At 37.4% G+C, this 14,337-nt stretch overlaps 1 protein-coding gene across 1 annotated transcript in view; it reads right to left on the bottom strand.

Moving 5' to 3' along the window:
- Nup358 (Nucleoporin 358kD) overlaps positions 1 to 14,337 on the bottom strand; it is a 343,965-nt gene that overhangs the window by 240,196 nt on the left and 89,432 nt on the right. The window lies entirely within an intron of this gene.

Below are 14,337 nucleotides of genomic sequence, written 5' to 3' on the forward strand. Positions count from 1 at the left end.
CCAGTTCACTACAAAGAGGACGTTGGAAATTTTTTTTAATGTGTGGCTATTAAAATGTCAGTTTCAATGACTACTATATTTGAGTAGTCTCCTATGTGTAGTCCAGTTGTTGCCAGCTGCACGTCTGTAACTCGGCAAAGAACAAAACAATGAGATTGCAATATGCGTAAGTCATAGCACTCTGTGCACTTTGTTCAATTACTCCATCATTAAAGATTCCTTGCTAATGTGGTGCAGTATGTAAACGAAGATAAGGAAAGAAAGGACTGAAAATTACAGCCCACTATCATTAAAATCCACTGCCTGCAACTGTATGAAGCAGTTGGCAGCAAACAGTGTGTTGCAATTCTTACAGGAGAATAATTCGCTGAACATCAATTAGTATAATTTTCCCCCAGGTCCGCACAAAGGTCGCTGACAGGTTTTATTGGGAACAAGCTTATTTAAAACAAATTGATCTTACTGCGCTAGTAAAGTCCAAAACCTTTGACCAGGTGCCCCCGTAACAACTTCTGTTGAAACTACAGCAACTCGGCATAGAAGGCAATTTATTGACATGGGTGAGATCCTTCCGGAGGGTTGGACACAGTGTGTGGAGTATGGAGGTGCTTAATCACCATCTGTTCCAGTAACTTCTGAAGTAATAAAAGGTTCTGTCACTGGTCTCCTCTTCAATATCCATTTGCTCAATCTCCCATCTCATCTCAATCTCATCATCAAAAGTTCAGTATGTCAATAACCTTGCGCTACATAGAAGTGTAAAAAAAAATGCCGTTGCCAAACAAGCACTTAAAATGTGCTGCATAAATAGTCTGAATATTAACCGAATACAATAGAACCTTGATTACGTTCCTGGAAACTCCATTTGCCTGTATTATTCGTTCAAATTACGTGGTCACGCGAGCATTCTAATTTAATCACATGGTAAAAAAAAAAAAAATCAGGCATTATACGTTCATCTAAGAAACTATTTCACGGATAAACCATCCAGAAATTTCAGTCCCATCAACTCTAAATGCTCGATCACGCATTTTTCACGAAACTTTATCTTACAAAAGGACAGCTGCGGCATACTTGCCGATCTTGATGTTGACGTCCCGTCATTGCGGTAATCTGAGGATATACTGTCCTGGAATAGCAATCGGCGGTGAACTTTCATAAGGGATTATCTTAGCATCACATTTGGGTGGTTTTGTGTAGAAAATCCTGGGAAATCTTAAAGCAGAGAGTGCCCACAACAATTAGAAGGAGACAGCACATTTTGACAGCTGTATTTGAAGACGGAACGAGTTTCGTAAAATATTCGTACTTTCGAAACGTCTACATTATTCCCAGGGTTAAATGTTTATTTTTTTCGTGTGCATCGCCGAGCAGATTTTCAGCATTTCCTTCGAAGCACTCCATACTCAATGGGCTTTCAGGCAGGAATCGAAACTACTCCTTCCTAAGTAACAAATTTAGCATTTTAGTATTATTGTATACGATTATGTTATCAGAACAGATGTACCTTACATACATAAAGCCATGAGATGTTTTGAGATTGCCTATTACCATTTTCCGCCTAATATAAGACTGGGGATTTCACGTTTGTGTTAAAATGTTATAAAAACTGGCGCACGTTATTTTTATCATTCCACACTCGTACCAACTTTTACAGCGAGCGCTCTTTCAAGGTGAGCTCAAGGTCGCGAATAATCTTAATTTCTGAAGTGTTATAATATTTTTTCTCTTTCCAATTTGATTGTAATTAATGACTAGCAGTATTGAATATAATGCATTCGAGAACTTACGGATCAACACTTACGTTCGAAACCATATTCTCGAGTTCAACATAACCTTTAAAAGTCGATGCACAGTAGGCCTAATTTATGCGGTACAAGTTTCCCCGGTAAAACAATGTAAAATTTAGAGATTTTTGAGTCGCGTACCGGTAATTAACGTTTGAAGCCAGCCCCGTGGTCTAACTTGCCTGCCTCTCAACCGGAGGGCCCAGGTTCGATTACCGGCCAAACCAGGCATTTTTACCTGGATATGAGGGCTGGTTCCAGGTTCACTCATCCTACAAAAACCTTTGGAGCTATTTAATGCTGAGATGGCAACCCCGGTCTAGACAGCAAAGAGTAACGGCCGAGAGAATTCGTCACACTGACCATGCATCACCTCTTAATCCGCAGGCCTTTGGACCGAGGGTGGTCGCTTGGTAGGCGGAAGGCCCATTGGGGTTGTAGTTTGCTTTGATTTAGTGGCCTTTGTAAGATTATAAGTATTCATATTTCATTTTTGTAATGTTCGGCCAAATTGTTGATGGTTCATTCAATCCTGGATTTTCCATTTTCCCGGGTTGTACGTTTTGTTTTTTTTCTCTGTGGTCCCACCAAAAACGGAGAATCGAGGTTCCACTGTGGATAAAAAGTAGACTTGATATTTACAGTGTGAACAATATTGGATAAACATCTGGAAAGGAAGAATGAAATCATCGTATTTTTGAATTTGGAAAAAGCTTATGATACAGTTAAGGGAAAACATGTATGGGAATGCCTACAAAGAAATTCACCAAAATCATTAACAAGATTAAAATGTTCTATCATGACACTAAAAGCAGTGTACAAGTGGGGAGTGGTGACAAACGTTTTATACAAAAAATGGTCTCAAGCAACGAAGTGCACTGGCGTAATTTTGTTTATTATATTGATAAAACATGTAAAACAAAGTATCAGTGTAATGTGAAAATGGGAACTAATATTTACAGGACATAACTGAATTATTACATCAAAGCATCTAAGTGTATTTATTTATTCATCTGTCATGTCGACTTGTGTATCCAGCCGTTATCTGTATTATCGGCCATTGTTAGAACTGTTTCTTAACTGTGGAAGTTACCAGACCAATTTAATTCAAGTTATCTATCCATTATTGTCAGGCATTTGACTGAACTCTGTAGTGCGCCGAATTATCATTTGTAACTTCTGCGCATTTTCGCGGTGCACGCATTGAATTATGGGACTGCCTCTCGGCTAGCTCGGTGTGAGCTCAGTAGTCTGCTGTAGTCAGCTCCCCGTTACTCTCCAAGATGGCTGTGTTGTATGAAGCTCCCAAGCAGACGGCTTGGCGAAAAGGGAAAGCTATTATGATGGAGCTTGACTCCGGCGGTTAAGGAGTAATGTGAGGGCTAGGCCCTATTATTCCTTCAAAGTTATCCAGTGTGCTCCAACCCTTTTTTTGTTCTTAATGTAACATGTAAACTTGGTGCAGTGAGTTATCCGTTATCGGAATTCAAAGTTTCAAGTGTCTTGTAAGTTTGGATATCTTTACTCCAAGTAAGTACTGAAAATTATAATTTATTGAAGGGATCCCAGTCGTTCAGGCACCTATGTGAGTAATTTCATCTTGGACATGAGCAACATTATAAACGACTATTTTGGTATTGGTTAACCTTGTAAGCAAAATCTGATATATATTTGAAGTGAATGCATTTGAAAAAGAAAATTTAATGTAATGTAGGGAGCTCGAGGATCGCTAGTTATGCATCTATGAGGTGATATTTTGTGTAAGTGATTTTATCTTACGTTTTTGTCGGGGTGCATTTTTGCCAACTGTGTTTCTTGATATTCATTATGATGGCGATTATTATTATTATTATTATTATTATTATTATTATTACTTTTATTTTTTGGGTAATTCATTTCGGTGCGTGTTTTCTCCCTTAGTGTTGTCCTGTTTGGTTGATATTGCTGTCTAATTTTGTCCTATTGCCTTCGTGGCTGGTTATCTGTACGTAATGATTATCGCATTGTTACGGGCCTCAATTAATGACACCTCATATTCGCATCGTAGCGCATTCCACGGCCCCCTCTGTTCTAAAGTATGTAAATCGCTGGTGATTTAATTAAGTAAGGCTAATGTAAACTGGCACTATCACCTCTTGGATAAATGATAATTATTATTATTATTATTTTAATAACTTAAAATCTTAAAATTGAAATTTGCTGGTCGAAATTAAGTTTAATTGTGGGACTTTTCTTTCGTTGTCTTATTATCTTTTCTCCCATTGTTTGGGTTCCTTGCTTTTGTCTTTATTACGTCATGTCACCCCTTCTTATCTTATCTGATGATACGTTAATATTTTGGGTGGCTTTGATGATTATTAGGGGATCTTGGCTTCGCGTCGGTAACGGGTAGCTTCTGTTTGGTTTTCGGTGTCCTTTATTATTTTTATGAGTGCACCGTTAATTGTAAATTTCCTTTAATATACTTCATTTTGTTCGGATTGCTGTGCACTATTATTTTATTGTGTTTTCATCTAGCTCGTTTCTTTTGTGTAATGTTTATTCGCGGTTGGAGCCACTAAATTTTCTTCTTTTTCGTGTGTCCTTGTGTGCATCTTGTAACTTAGTATCTTGTAGTGTAGCAAATTTCAGTTTTAAAGTGATTTTATATCGCGGGCCCGCATATCGGTTGCAACCAATTTTAATGTTTCTATATGTAAGGTAATGAGTTATTAATGAATTTTCAAACCTTAATTTCGGCGGAAGCCTATGTTTATGTGAGCTCCATTTTTCCTTAATTTCTACTTTATTTTAAAATACTGTTTTCCTCGTCTAGCTTGATTGCATTTTTAAATTTCAGAAAAAGAATTTTATATATTTTTTATTGTTCTTATTTTATACCATTTTCAAATTACATTTGCTTAGTAAATTTTCTTCATTTCAAATTTATCTGGTGTGCCATTTAGTAGCTAGCAGTATTTACCTGGCAACCTGTCAAAGTTATGTAAGATCCTGGCCTTTTTAATTCTCGCTTTGCCTTCCACGCTTCATATTTTATGCTACTGCCTTTCGGTAAGTATTGTGCTTGTTTTCTTCTTGATGTTTGTGCTTTTCTTTTGAATGTTTGGTTTTCTGATTGGTAAGGTTGCAATCAGTAGTGATGAAGTGAATGCTTTGGTATTTGCAGATGATGTGGTGATTTGGGGAAAGGGACAAAAAGAAGTACAAAGTAGACTGGACATTTCGAATGAAAATCTGAAGGAGTTTGGAATGGTAATTAGTAAAAAGAAAACTGTAGTCATGTACTGTGGAAAAGAGAAAAAGAGAAGCCAAGTGAACATAGAGAATGGTTAGAGAATGTAGAACAGTTCACATATCTGGGCTGCATTATTAATGGAAGTAATGAAATCAACCCTGAAATTAATAACAGACTAAGTTAAGGTACAACATTTTATCATCAAGTCACTGCTTTTATGGGATGACAAAGTACCCATGAGAACGAAATTCACATTATATAAACAGTACTTCACACCAATTGTAACATACGGACTAGAAACGCCGGTAACTAAGAAACAAGATAGTAAGATCGAAGCAGTAGAAATAAACATTTTTGAACCGGTTAAAAAAACAAGAGATAAAATCCAAAATATTAAAAATCAGAGAAGAGCTAAATATAGAACCGTTAGCACAGAACATACAGAAAGCAAGACAGATGGTTCGGGCATGTAAAAAGAGTGGGAAAGGAACAGGTAGAAAGAAGGGAATTGGAAAGAGAAGTTACGGGAAAGAGACCAGCTGGAAGACTGAGAAGCTGGATGAATCAGATAGAGAAGCCAAATTGGATGTGGCGGAAGTAATGGAGCAGCAAAAGTGGAAGGACGGAAAGGAGTGGAGGAGGCTTGTTAACCACATCCGGGTGACTGGAGTGGGACACTGATGATGATGATGATAAACTTGAGTGTAAATAATATTTAGAGAATGAGCAAGTTCAAAAATCCAATAATGAACAGTTATAAACTAATGACATATCATTCCATAGTGCTGCCCTGAATAACAATCTGTGATAATTTAAAATGGAAAATACAGTGTGAAGATGCAAGGTACAACGCAACAAAAATCGTTAGGTATAGGAATTTAAGAGACTCAGTCCACGAATCAGCTTGGTTCAGCTCATATTAAAGTACGGTCTATCTGCTTGACACCCCACAATATTAGTAGGCTGAGGAGAAAGTGCCATGCAGAGGAATTAACCATCGCTTCCACTCCTGTCTAATATAACCAACTTCCATTTGGACAATAGCCAAACAATCTGACCTACTTCTACAGCAGAGATATGGAACCCCTTCCTTCATGTATCACTTGCTTATCGCTCGACTCAAAGGTGGAAGAGTTACGCATTCGTCGCCGTTTAACTATACCTCTGACTACAAGAACGGTTTTCGTTGGATAACGAGGGAACCGGACACACGCAATACAATTAACACAATGACAGGCCAGGGAGGAAGGAGCAAGCAACAGAAAGAGATACGAAAAAACACCAATACAACTTCCCGCATTATGACTGAAGATCTGTTAAGATGCCCCCACCTCCAATGAGTTGATGCTCGCCCTCCCGATGAAGTTGGGAAGCAGAAACAAACTCGGCAGAGATTGAGAAGAGATGGATACAGAAGAACTGGCATGAGGAGAGAGCCTATCTAACTGAAGACGGCAGTGTATGAAGATGTTGAGATTATCACTGCTCTTTAGTGTTTCCGTTTCTGTCCTTAAATCCTCTTTTTTCTGTCTGATCTATTTGTACCTTTTCATGGTCGCAACATTCTACATAAGACTTCATTTGTTACTTGTTGGACCCTTTCCATATCCTTAAATACCAGTTATTTAATACTCATCAAGCAAAAAATTTTAGGTTTAAATGCTCTTTAATCTGCAGATATATTTTTTTCATTCTTTCATTCATTTCTTCCCTCTCTGCTTCAAGCAGTCTCAAAGCAAAAAGCCTACTGGTTCATGAAGAAGCCCACTGTATAGCAGAAGGTGGAAGTAATCGTCCTGATACACGGTATAACCCCATTTTGCATGACCTTGATTTAGCATAAACCCGCATTTAACAGAAGAAATTTCAAGTCCTGAAAATTATTCCTTAAGAGCAATGCAATTTTATATTCAATTTAATGCAATTCACAATAGGGGATAACATTTAGCATTAAGGAAATGTTAAAATTCTCAACTATTTAATTCTATTCATTTTGGTTATGGGACATTAAAAACCTATGAAGAAGTCATAAGCTCGCTAAGGTTGATTCAAGGCAGAAGAGGAATTTAGAGCGTGGGCACTTAGGGCTAAAGTGAGATGTCCGACTCAAACACATCTGACCGCGGCCGCTGTAGGTACTACAGTAGAAGAGAATCCCCAGTTCAATGTCAATGTTATGCTTTTGAAAATTCATATATTTGTGCGGAACATTACACTTACTGACTTGCCATCTACAGTAAACACAACATTTGAATAGAACTGCTTATATATTCTGTACGGAACTTTACATTTTCGTTTCCTACAATGCTGTCCATAGATAAAGTAAACTCGTGTCCTCATCCCGAGGTGGTGCAGCTCTTTTCAGGCACACCCCCATTGGAGGTGAGCTGCGTGTACCATTTGAATCACATACCAGCCCTCCTGCCATTCTTAAATTTCTGGCAGTACCAGGAATCGAACCCAGGCCCCCGAGGACGGCAGCTAATAGCACTAACCGTTAAGCTACGGAGGCGGACCTGTCCATAGATGACAATATGTAGAAAGGCACTCTATGGATTTGTTTACTGTATCTTGTTTCAATAATGCTGCCATGGAAATCATAAAGATGATGAGCAGTCTACACGATTTCACCGGCGTTGCCTAGTGTGACGAGGTCCAGCTGCTGCCCTCTAGGTTCCTGTGGCGGAGGGACAACGTAGTTTCGCCACATATTCAAATGTTAAAATAACCCTTTTACTGATTCATCCGTTATTATGGGCAAATTCAGGCATGTTAGTCTTTATCCATTATCAGTACTCTTACACTACTCCAGCCTTTATACTGAATGCAATTGATCATCTTCATATCGATTCCTTGCTATGCACGAGCGAGTCAGAACTCTCTTCACAACTCCGACTGACATACACATCGGCAGTTGTTAACCCCTCAGAAAAAACGGCCTAGTAAACAATTGCTTAATTTTAATACTATAAAATAAGAATGTGATATTTCTCCAAGATACAGCGGTGTGTGTAGGTTATGTTATGTACTTTCGCATCTTGTTAAATTTCAGAAAGGATATTCCCATATAAATTTATAGTGAAAAGGTTATTATTCTACGGGGAGCTTGAAATATGTTTTCATAACACGTGCGTGGTAACCCTACGTTAGGCGACTGTCTGAAGTAAGAAAATTGAAATGTTTGCCACAAGCCTCTGGGGTGGTAATAATACAATTTGATATTACAATTTGTAAGAATGAAACCGAATACAGGTATGCATGTTCAGCTTATTGGAATCAGAAAATAAATGCTGATGAGTAAGCCGCTGCTTGGGAAACATCCGTGAAAATGTTTAAACAAATAGATTGCTGTTTCATACCGATTTTAATGTGTTTTTGTGAGACTGTATCTTTCCCGACTAATGGAAAATCAGGAATAATAGCGAACATATTCCTTACTAGTACTGAAAAGTATTTCTTAACTAAGAAACGTACAGGGAGACAAAGTTTTAAGAGGTGTGCAACTACACTCACAGCAAAATTAATGGATCACTTGAATTTTTTATGGGAAAAATAATGTTAAATTGTGAAACATGAGTTTCATTATTTACATTGATCATATTCATTAAAAATTACGCTAGTAATGTTATCTGTCTGGTATTGCTACTCTTTATTTCCTCAGATATTTTTTCGTGAAAATATCATAAGTAATAAAACAAATGTTTCACAATTTAACTTTTTTTAAGTTTGAAAATTCAAGTGGTCCATAAATGTTGACAGTCAGTGTAAAAGAAGCTACAGAGCTGGTTACAAATAGAGGATTATGGAAGTACTTAGCTAATTCGCAGATGCTTGCAGACTGAATGCTAAAAGGCATAACAGTGTACAATGAAGACGCATGTATAAGATAATCTAGCAACCACATTTCCTTTATGTTAGTGTTGTCAGCAATTCTTCAGTTGGGTTCAGCAAATAGCATAGGTCTGTTATCTGATGATAGTGCAAAGGAACAAATTTGTTAGGGCATACCCCAGCATTTATTTCATTAAATGTATTTATTTTTCAAAGAACTATCTGAGCCAAAGATACAGTAGATATATTGCAATACAGGTCACTTGCTTAGACAGCAGGAGCAGTTTAACTGCAAGAGTAATCTTCAGCACAAATCATAGAAAGTTGTAACTACAGTACAGTGTGTAGGGTACATATCGCCTCGTTTTATTGCCATCACTGTGTAAATAATGTATGATACTACAATTTATGTTAATATAGGCAGAGATCTCTGGAAAAGGTGTGCTTTCTACAGAAACCTCGATTTAAGGTAAACCCCACATTTAAGGATAAAAATATCACGTCCCTGCAAAAAACTTTAAAAGGGGTTCTGCTGTATATACACACCAACAATACTCTACTTCCAGAGAACCTACAGTGTCACGAACATACAAGAGGACTGCTTCTGGGAACTAAAGGGACTATCCAGAGAAATTCTGTCGAATGGCAGCAATCTTACAGACTGGATAGAAATATTCAAGACAAAATTGTTAACACGATTATAAAATTCTCAACGACAAATAATGCGGAACCATTTGTATGGAAAACAGATTCATATCGAGTACATCGATATTTCTTTTACGAAACCAACAATTCAATTATTTTTTCAAAGAACTTGTGAGCTATTCTGTGTTCTTTGGCAAACATATTGGTCAAAGGAATAAATAAATTAATTAGCTACTATATTGATGTTGCTCTATACAAGCAAGCATCATTTTATACATTAAGAGAAGAAATAATGAAATCAGTAACAAATATTTCAAGTAGTATTTATACAGAGATTATGTGGACACTCAGAAGAAAAAATACTGGTAAACTTAAAGCTACAGTAGGGTCCAAGAAGCAGACAAATTGTTTCCTAACTTATTGTAGGCTATAAATTCAACAATGACAGTGTTCCTATGGAGACGCTGAAGTCCAGTCACACCAGCAGATGAAGGGGGAATCACATAATCTTTACATCAACTCATACGATATCATCACTAGGAAAATGTCACAGAAAGCCAGCAAACTCAAACCAGAAAAATCAGGAAGCCACAAAAAAGGTGGCAACAACACTCAGAAGATCCCCAAAAAGACAAGACACTCACAGAATGAACCAGAACATGAACATACATCTACACAGGGTAAATACACAAAGCAACCAAATGAAACAAACGAAGAAGAACCCGAGTAATGTATCCTCCTTCAGCTGGTCTTGTTAATGAGAATCCAACCTCTTCACAGCAGAAACACTGCCAATATAACATGATTATTCACTACCTGTGTGTTCAAAATCTTGGTACAATAAGAGCAACTCTGTACTATTAAGAAATTTCTGTACTTCCTTCACCAAAATGTTATTGTAAAAGTAATAAAAAAACAAAGTATATTTAAAACTTCCATGGACACCAAGTGATAGGGAACAATTACACTGATGTTTAAAGCAATCAATGATATGGTTGTCATTAGAAGATTTTTCCTGAGAGTACTATCCTCAGAATGACCTAACATAAAAAATGTTTATGAAGTGGTTATGTACGGAAACAAGACATTTCGACCAATCCCAGCCCGCCATTTATGGCCTATATCAAGAGTGTCACATTCACCATATGGTTGAGCTATCCTGCTCGGTATGTTTGGTATGGCACGAGAATTCTTGAGTTCACAAAGGAGTCTCAAAGGGTTAATGCCTATGAGGGGCATATTCCAATCTCAAGCACATTGAAACCCTCTATTGCATGGGTTCTCAAACTCGTTTGGTTCGTGACGCACTTTTCCATCCTGTGGGATATTATGTACATGGTTTCCCCTTGTGAAATATTATGGCATGTCCCGTCCGCAGTAGGATTTCGAATTCTGGGGAGCAGTGTCAATAGATCACGGATCCTAGCGGAAAGTGTATATACCACTGGAATGTTGGGTAAAAGCGTTACAGTAAAACCTCGTTAATTCAAAGTCGTTGGGACTAAAAAATCAGACTTCAAATTACGTGATTTCGAATTAACAGCCAATTCGCAATTCAGAAGTACAAACCCTTGTCACGTTACAAAATATGCTAAGGCCCGTTACTGCATGCAGTTAACCTTGATTCACAGTTTATACTTTTCAAATGCCATGAAAAAAGAGCTTTTACTGTATTTTGGAAATAAATTTTTCCATGGCATTTGAAAGGTTTAAACTGTGAATCAATGTTAATTGCATCCGGTAACGGGTCTTAGAATATTTTATGATGCGGCAAAGGTTGGCATTTCTGAATTACGAGTTGGCGGTTATTTCGAAATCTAATTCGAAGCCACATTTTTGCGTCCCTACGACTTCGAATTAACAAGATTTTAATGTATAGCAAATCTAACAAAAGAGTCCGCAGATAAGTCCGTTTCAAGTATTTACATTGCACGAAAAGAATTATCCACCACTGGTCGTGTCACTATCAGAGTAAAGAGAGACCGTGTGAGAAGTGTTTTAGATGTGGAGTGTGACGAATTTGGAAGTAATTTAGGAGAGGATATTAGTGATGCAAGAGATAAAGAATCAAATAGAGCATACTGCAGGTTCAGATTAATTAAATACCTGTCACATAAGGAGACCTAGTGGCTAATTTTCATGGCAAATATATTTTATAGCAGTGATAATGCATTTTTATTATCTGAAATACGTTAAGGCAAAGTATCTATACCAGCCATGTTCATATTTGCGTCAAGACTACGTGGAACTCTAGGAGTGATCTGAAAAGTTTGTTTATGCCTACGTTACTCTTTCAATTGAAGGAATTTTAATTCATTTCTTTTTTTTTCAAAATGAGCCTTCCTAAAATTAGGGTGCAGGGATTATTCGCGTAAATACAGTAGTCGCTACTTCTTGAATCATATACTAATATTAATAGTGTGTGGCCTCCAAACAGGCCTTGTGCAAGTCTTTTGAGTTGACACCGTATAGGCGACCTGCGTGTCTGAGGATGGGGCCCTACCTTTGACGAGATCTAATGCTGACGACTGTAAGGGCACGCGAGCCCCCCACCACCACCACCCCCCAATCCAAACCTGGCCAGGAATAGAAGAACCTGAGACCCCCCTGGACCAAAGGCCAGCACACTATTCATTTAGTCATGGAGCCGGACAATCATACACTAACTCGTAGTTATATGGTGTAGGACATTAACGGTATCTTGAAGGGACCTGGAATAGGTAAAATTTAGTCTTCCGTAATGTTTCCAAGAAATCTAGAAGCCAGAATATGATTTACTTGAACAAAATCAGTATCATGTAAGTTTTCCACCCACTCGCTTGCCTTGACTTCACAAATACCCTTTGGATTCATTAACATACATACCTCCAGGATTTGACGGCATTTGATTTTAAAAGCCTTCACAAGATGTACTGAAATGTCCACCCTGACCCCAATGAAGATTTACAGAAGCATGAAAAGTCCATATATCATTCAAAGTGAACTTGAGCACCACATGGGGTTATCAACATGCTTCATTGTCCTTCAGTCACTTTCAAAAACTTACGAGCAGCAAGAGCCAGAAAACTAAACCTCATTAGTTACTGAGGTTGAAATTCACAATTATTTATCACGGCAAGATCTTGAGAGAAACGGAAAGGAGAGAAGAACTAGATGCCAAGTGTAGCCATCTATACCCATTAAGTGTAAAGCTTTAGAAAGTAAGTTTTCCTAGCAATAGCTATGGTGTCTGTAACACCAGTTTAACGAGCAAGCATTGTGAAAACTTGCTAATGGTTAACGAGTACACAGTGGCTCCCTCTGGGGATCAACTGTAAATTGTTCGACTCCAGATTCCCACGACTGAAAATCCGGCAGAGGTGGTATGACTTCACTCTTCAAAAAAGTCAGTTTGGTACTCCATGTTGTACAATGTCTGCATATAAAAGTTCTTTGGTGACATTTGGTGCTAACCCAATAAAATTAAACCTCCCCCATAGATTACTCAACAGAATTGTGGTTTCTCCATCTGGTGAAGTGAAACATTAAAATTAACAAGTGAGCAGTATTGACAACATCAAATCAAAATATCTCCTACAATGTACCGAACGTTAAGTGATTACAATTATCATACTACTACAATAAGGGTTTTATTTAATTTTTATATATCTCTTAAAAAACTGTATAGAAATATGAGTTTATGAAAATTCTTTATCCTGGGCAATAAAAGCTGAATCAAACATCATGCAATGATGTACGTCTAGACCAAGGTTAAGCGACATGGTTCTCAACATGGCCAACATCGGTGGCGGGTGGTGTTCGGGATTAAATGGTAATTTGAATGCTGCTTGCGGGTGAACTTATGGGATTTAATATATTAAATTCCACTCCCTCACAGTGTTAACAGAAAGTCTCAGGCTTGGCTAGAACCCCGAAGATTTGTATAATCCAACTCTGTCTCCTTTTGATATAAATTTGTGAGCCTCTGACATTTTCACACAAGAGATACTAAAACTGAAACAAGACAAAATTTCAAAATGCGTGACTTATGATCTTATATGTATACACAAACGTGCTACATTAATGAAATATTATTATAATATATTGTTCCAGCATTTGCCTGGAAGTGAAAATGGGGAAACCACAGAAAAACATTTTCAGCACAGCCTACAGTGGGATTCAAACCCACTTGTCTCCCAAATGCAAAGCTTGCCTCCATAGCCATAATGCACGTACGGGGTCTATTCTTAATGGATGTTTAAACGTAAGGAATTTCATGTTTTTATCCGTATTGAACTGAGATCACAATTAAATTAGCATATAGCGGGTTCCACCTTTTCAATACATATGGAATGTTGTTGTATGATATTTACGACATTACAAATTACAGAACATGTTTCGGTGTACAATTTTTAACACCATCAGCTGCATGGAAAGTGTGTAGAAACTTGGCGGTCAAAACAATGAACAGCATGTTGTCATACTTAACTCCCTATATACAGACAAAAGAATGTTGTTATAATTAAATATTAACATCTTATTATGCTAGATTGAAACTACAATGAGTGACAAGGAAACTCTTGAAAGTCAAAATATAAAATTCCTCATTTGGTATACGAGTGGTCTTCAATTCCTTAATGTCTATGATTTTATGCACTCGTAATATTGGCTTCACATGCGAACCTAAAATTAAAGGATTGAAGTTGAATGCAGTCTCTTTGATATTAAGATATTCATTTTTTGTATATGTTACTTTGTTGGGTTAAAAGTTCGTTATATACAGTAAGATTATTAACATTACAGTTCAACCACTACACATACAGCAATAAAAATACTACATTTTTATACTCAACAAAGATA

Source organism: Anabrus simplex, chromosome 14 (assembly GCF_040414725.1).
Source record: "Anabrus simplex isolate iqAnaSimp1 chromosome 14, ASM4041472v1, whole genome shotgun sequence".
In the NCBI taxonomy this organism is placed as follows: Eukaryota; Metazoa; Arthropoda; class Insecta; order Orthoptera; family Tettigoniidae; genus Anabrus; species Anabrus simplex.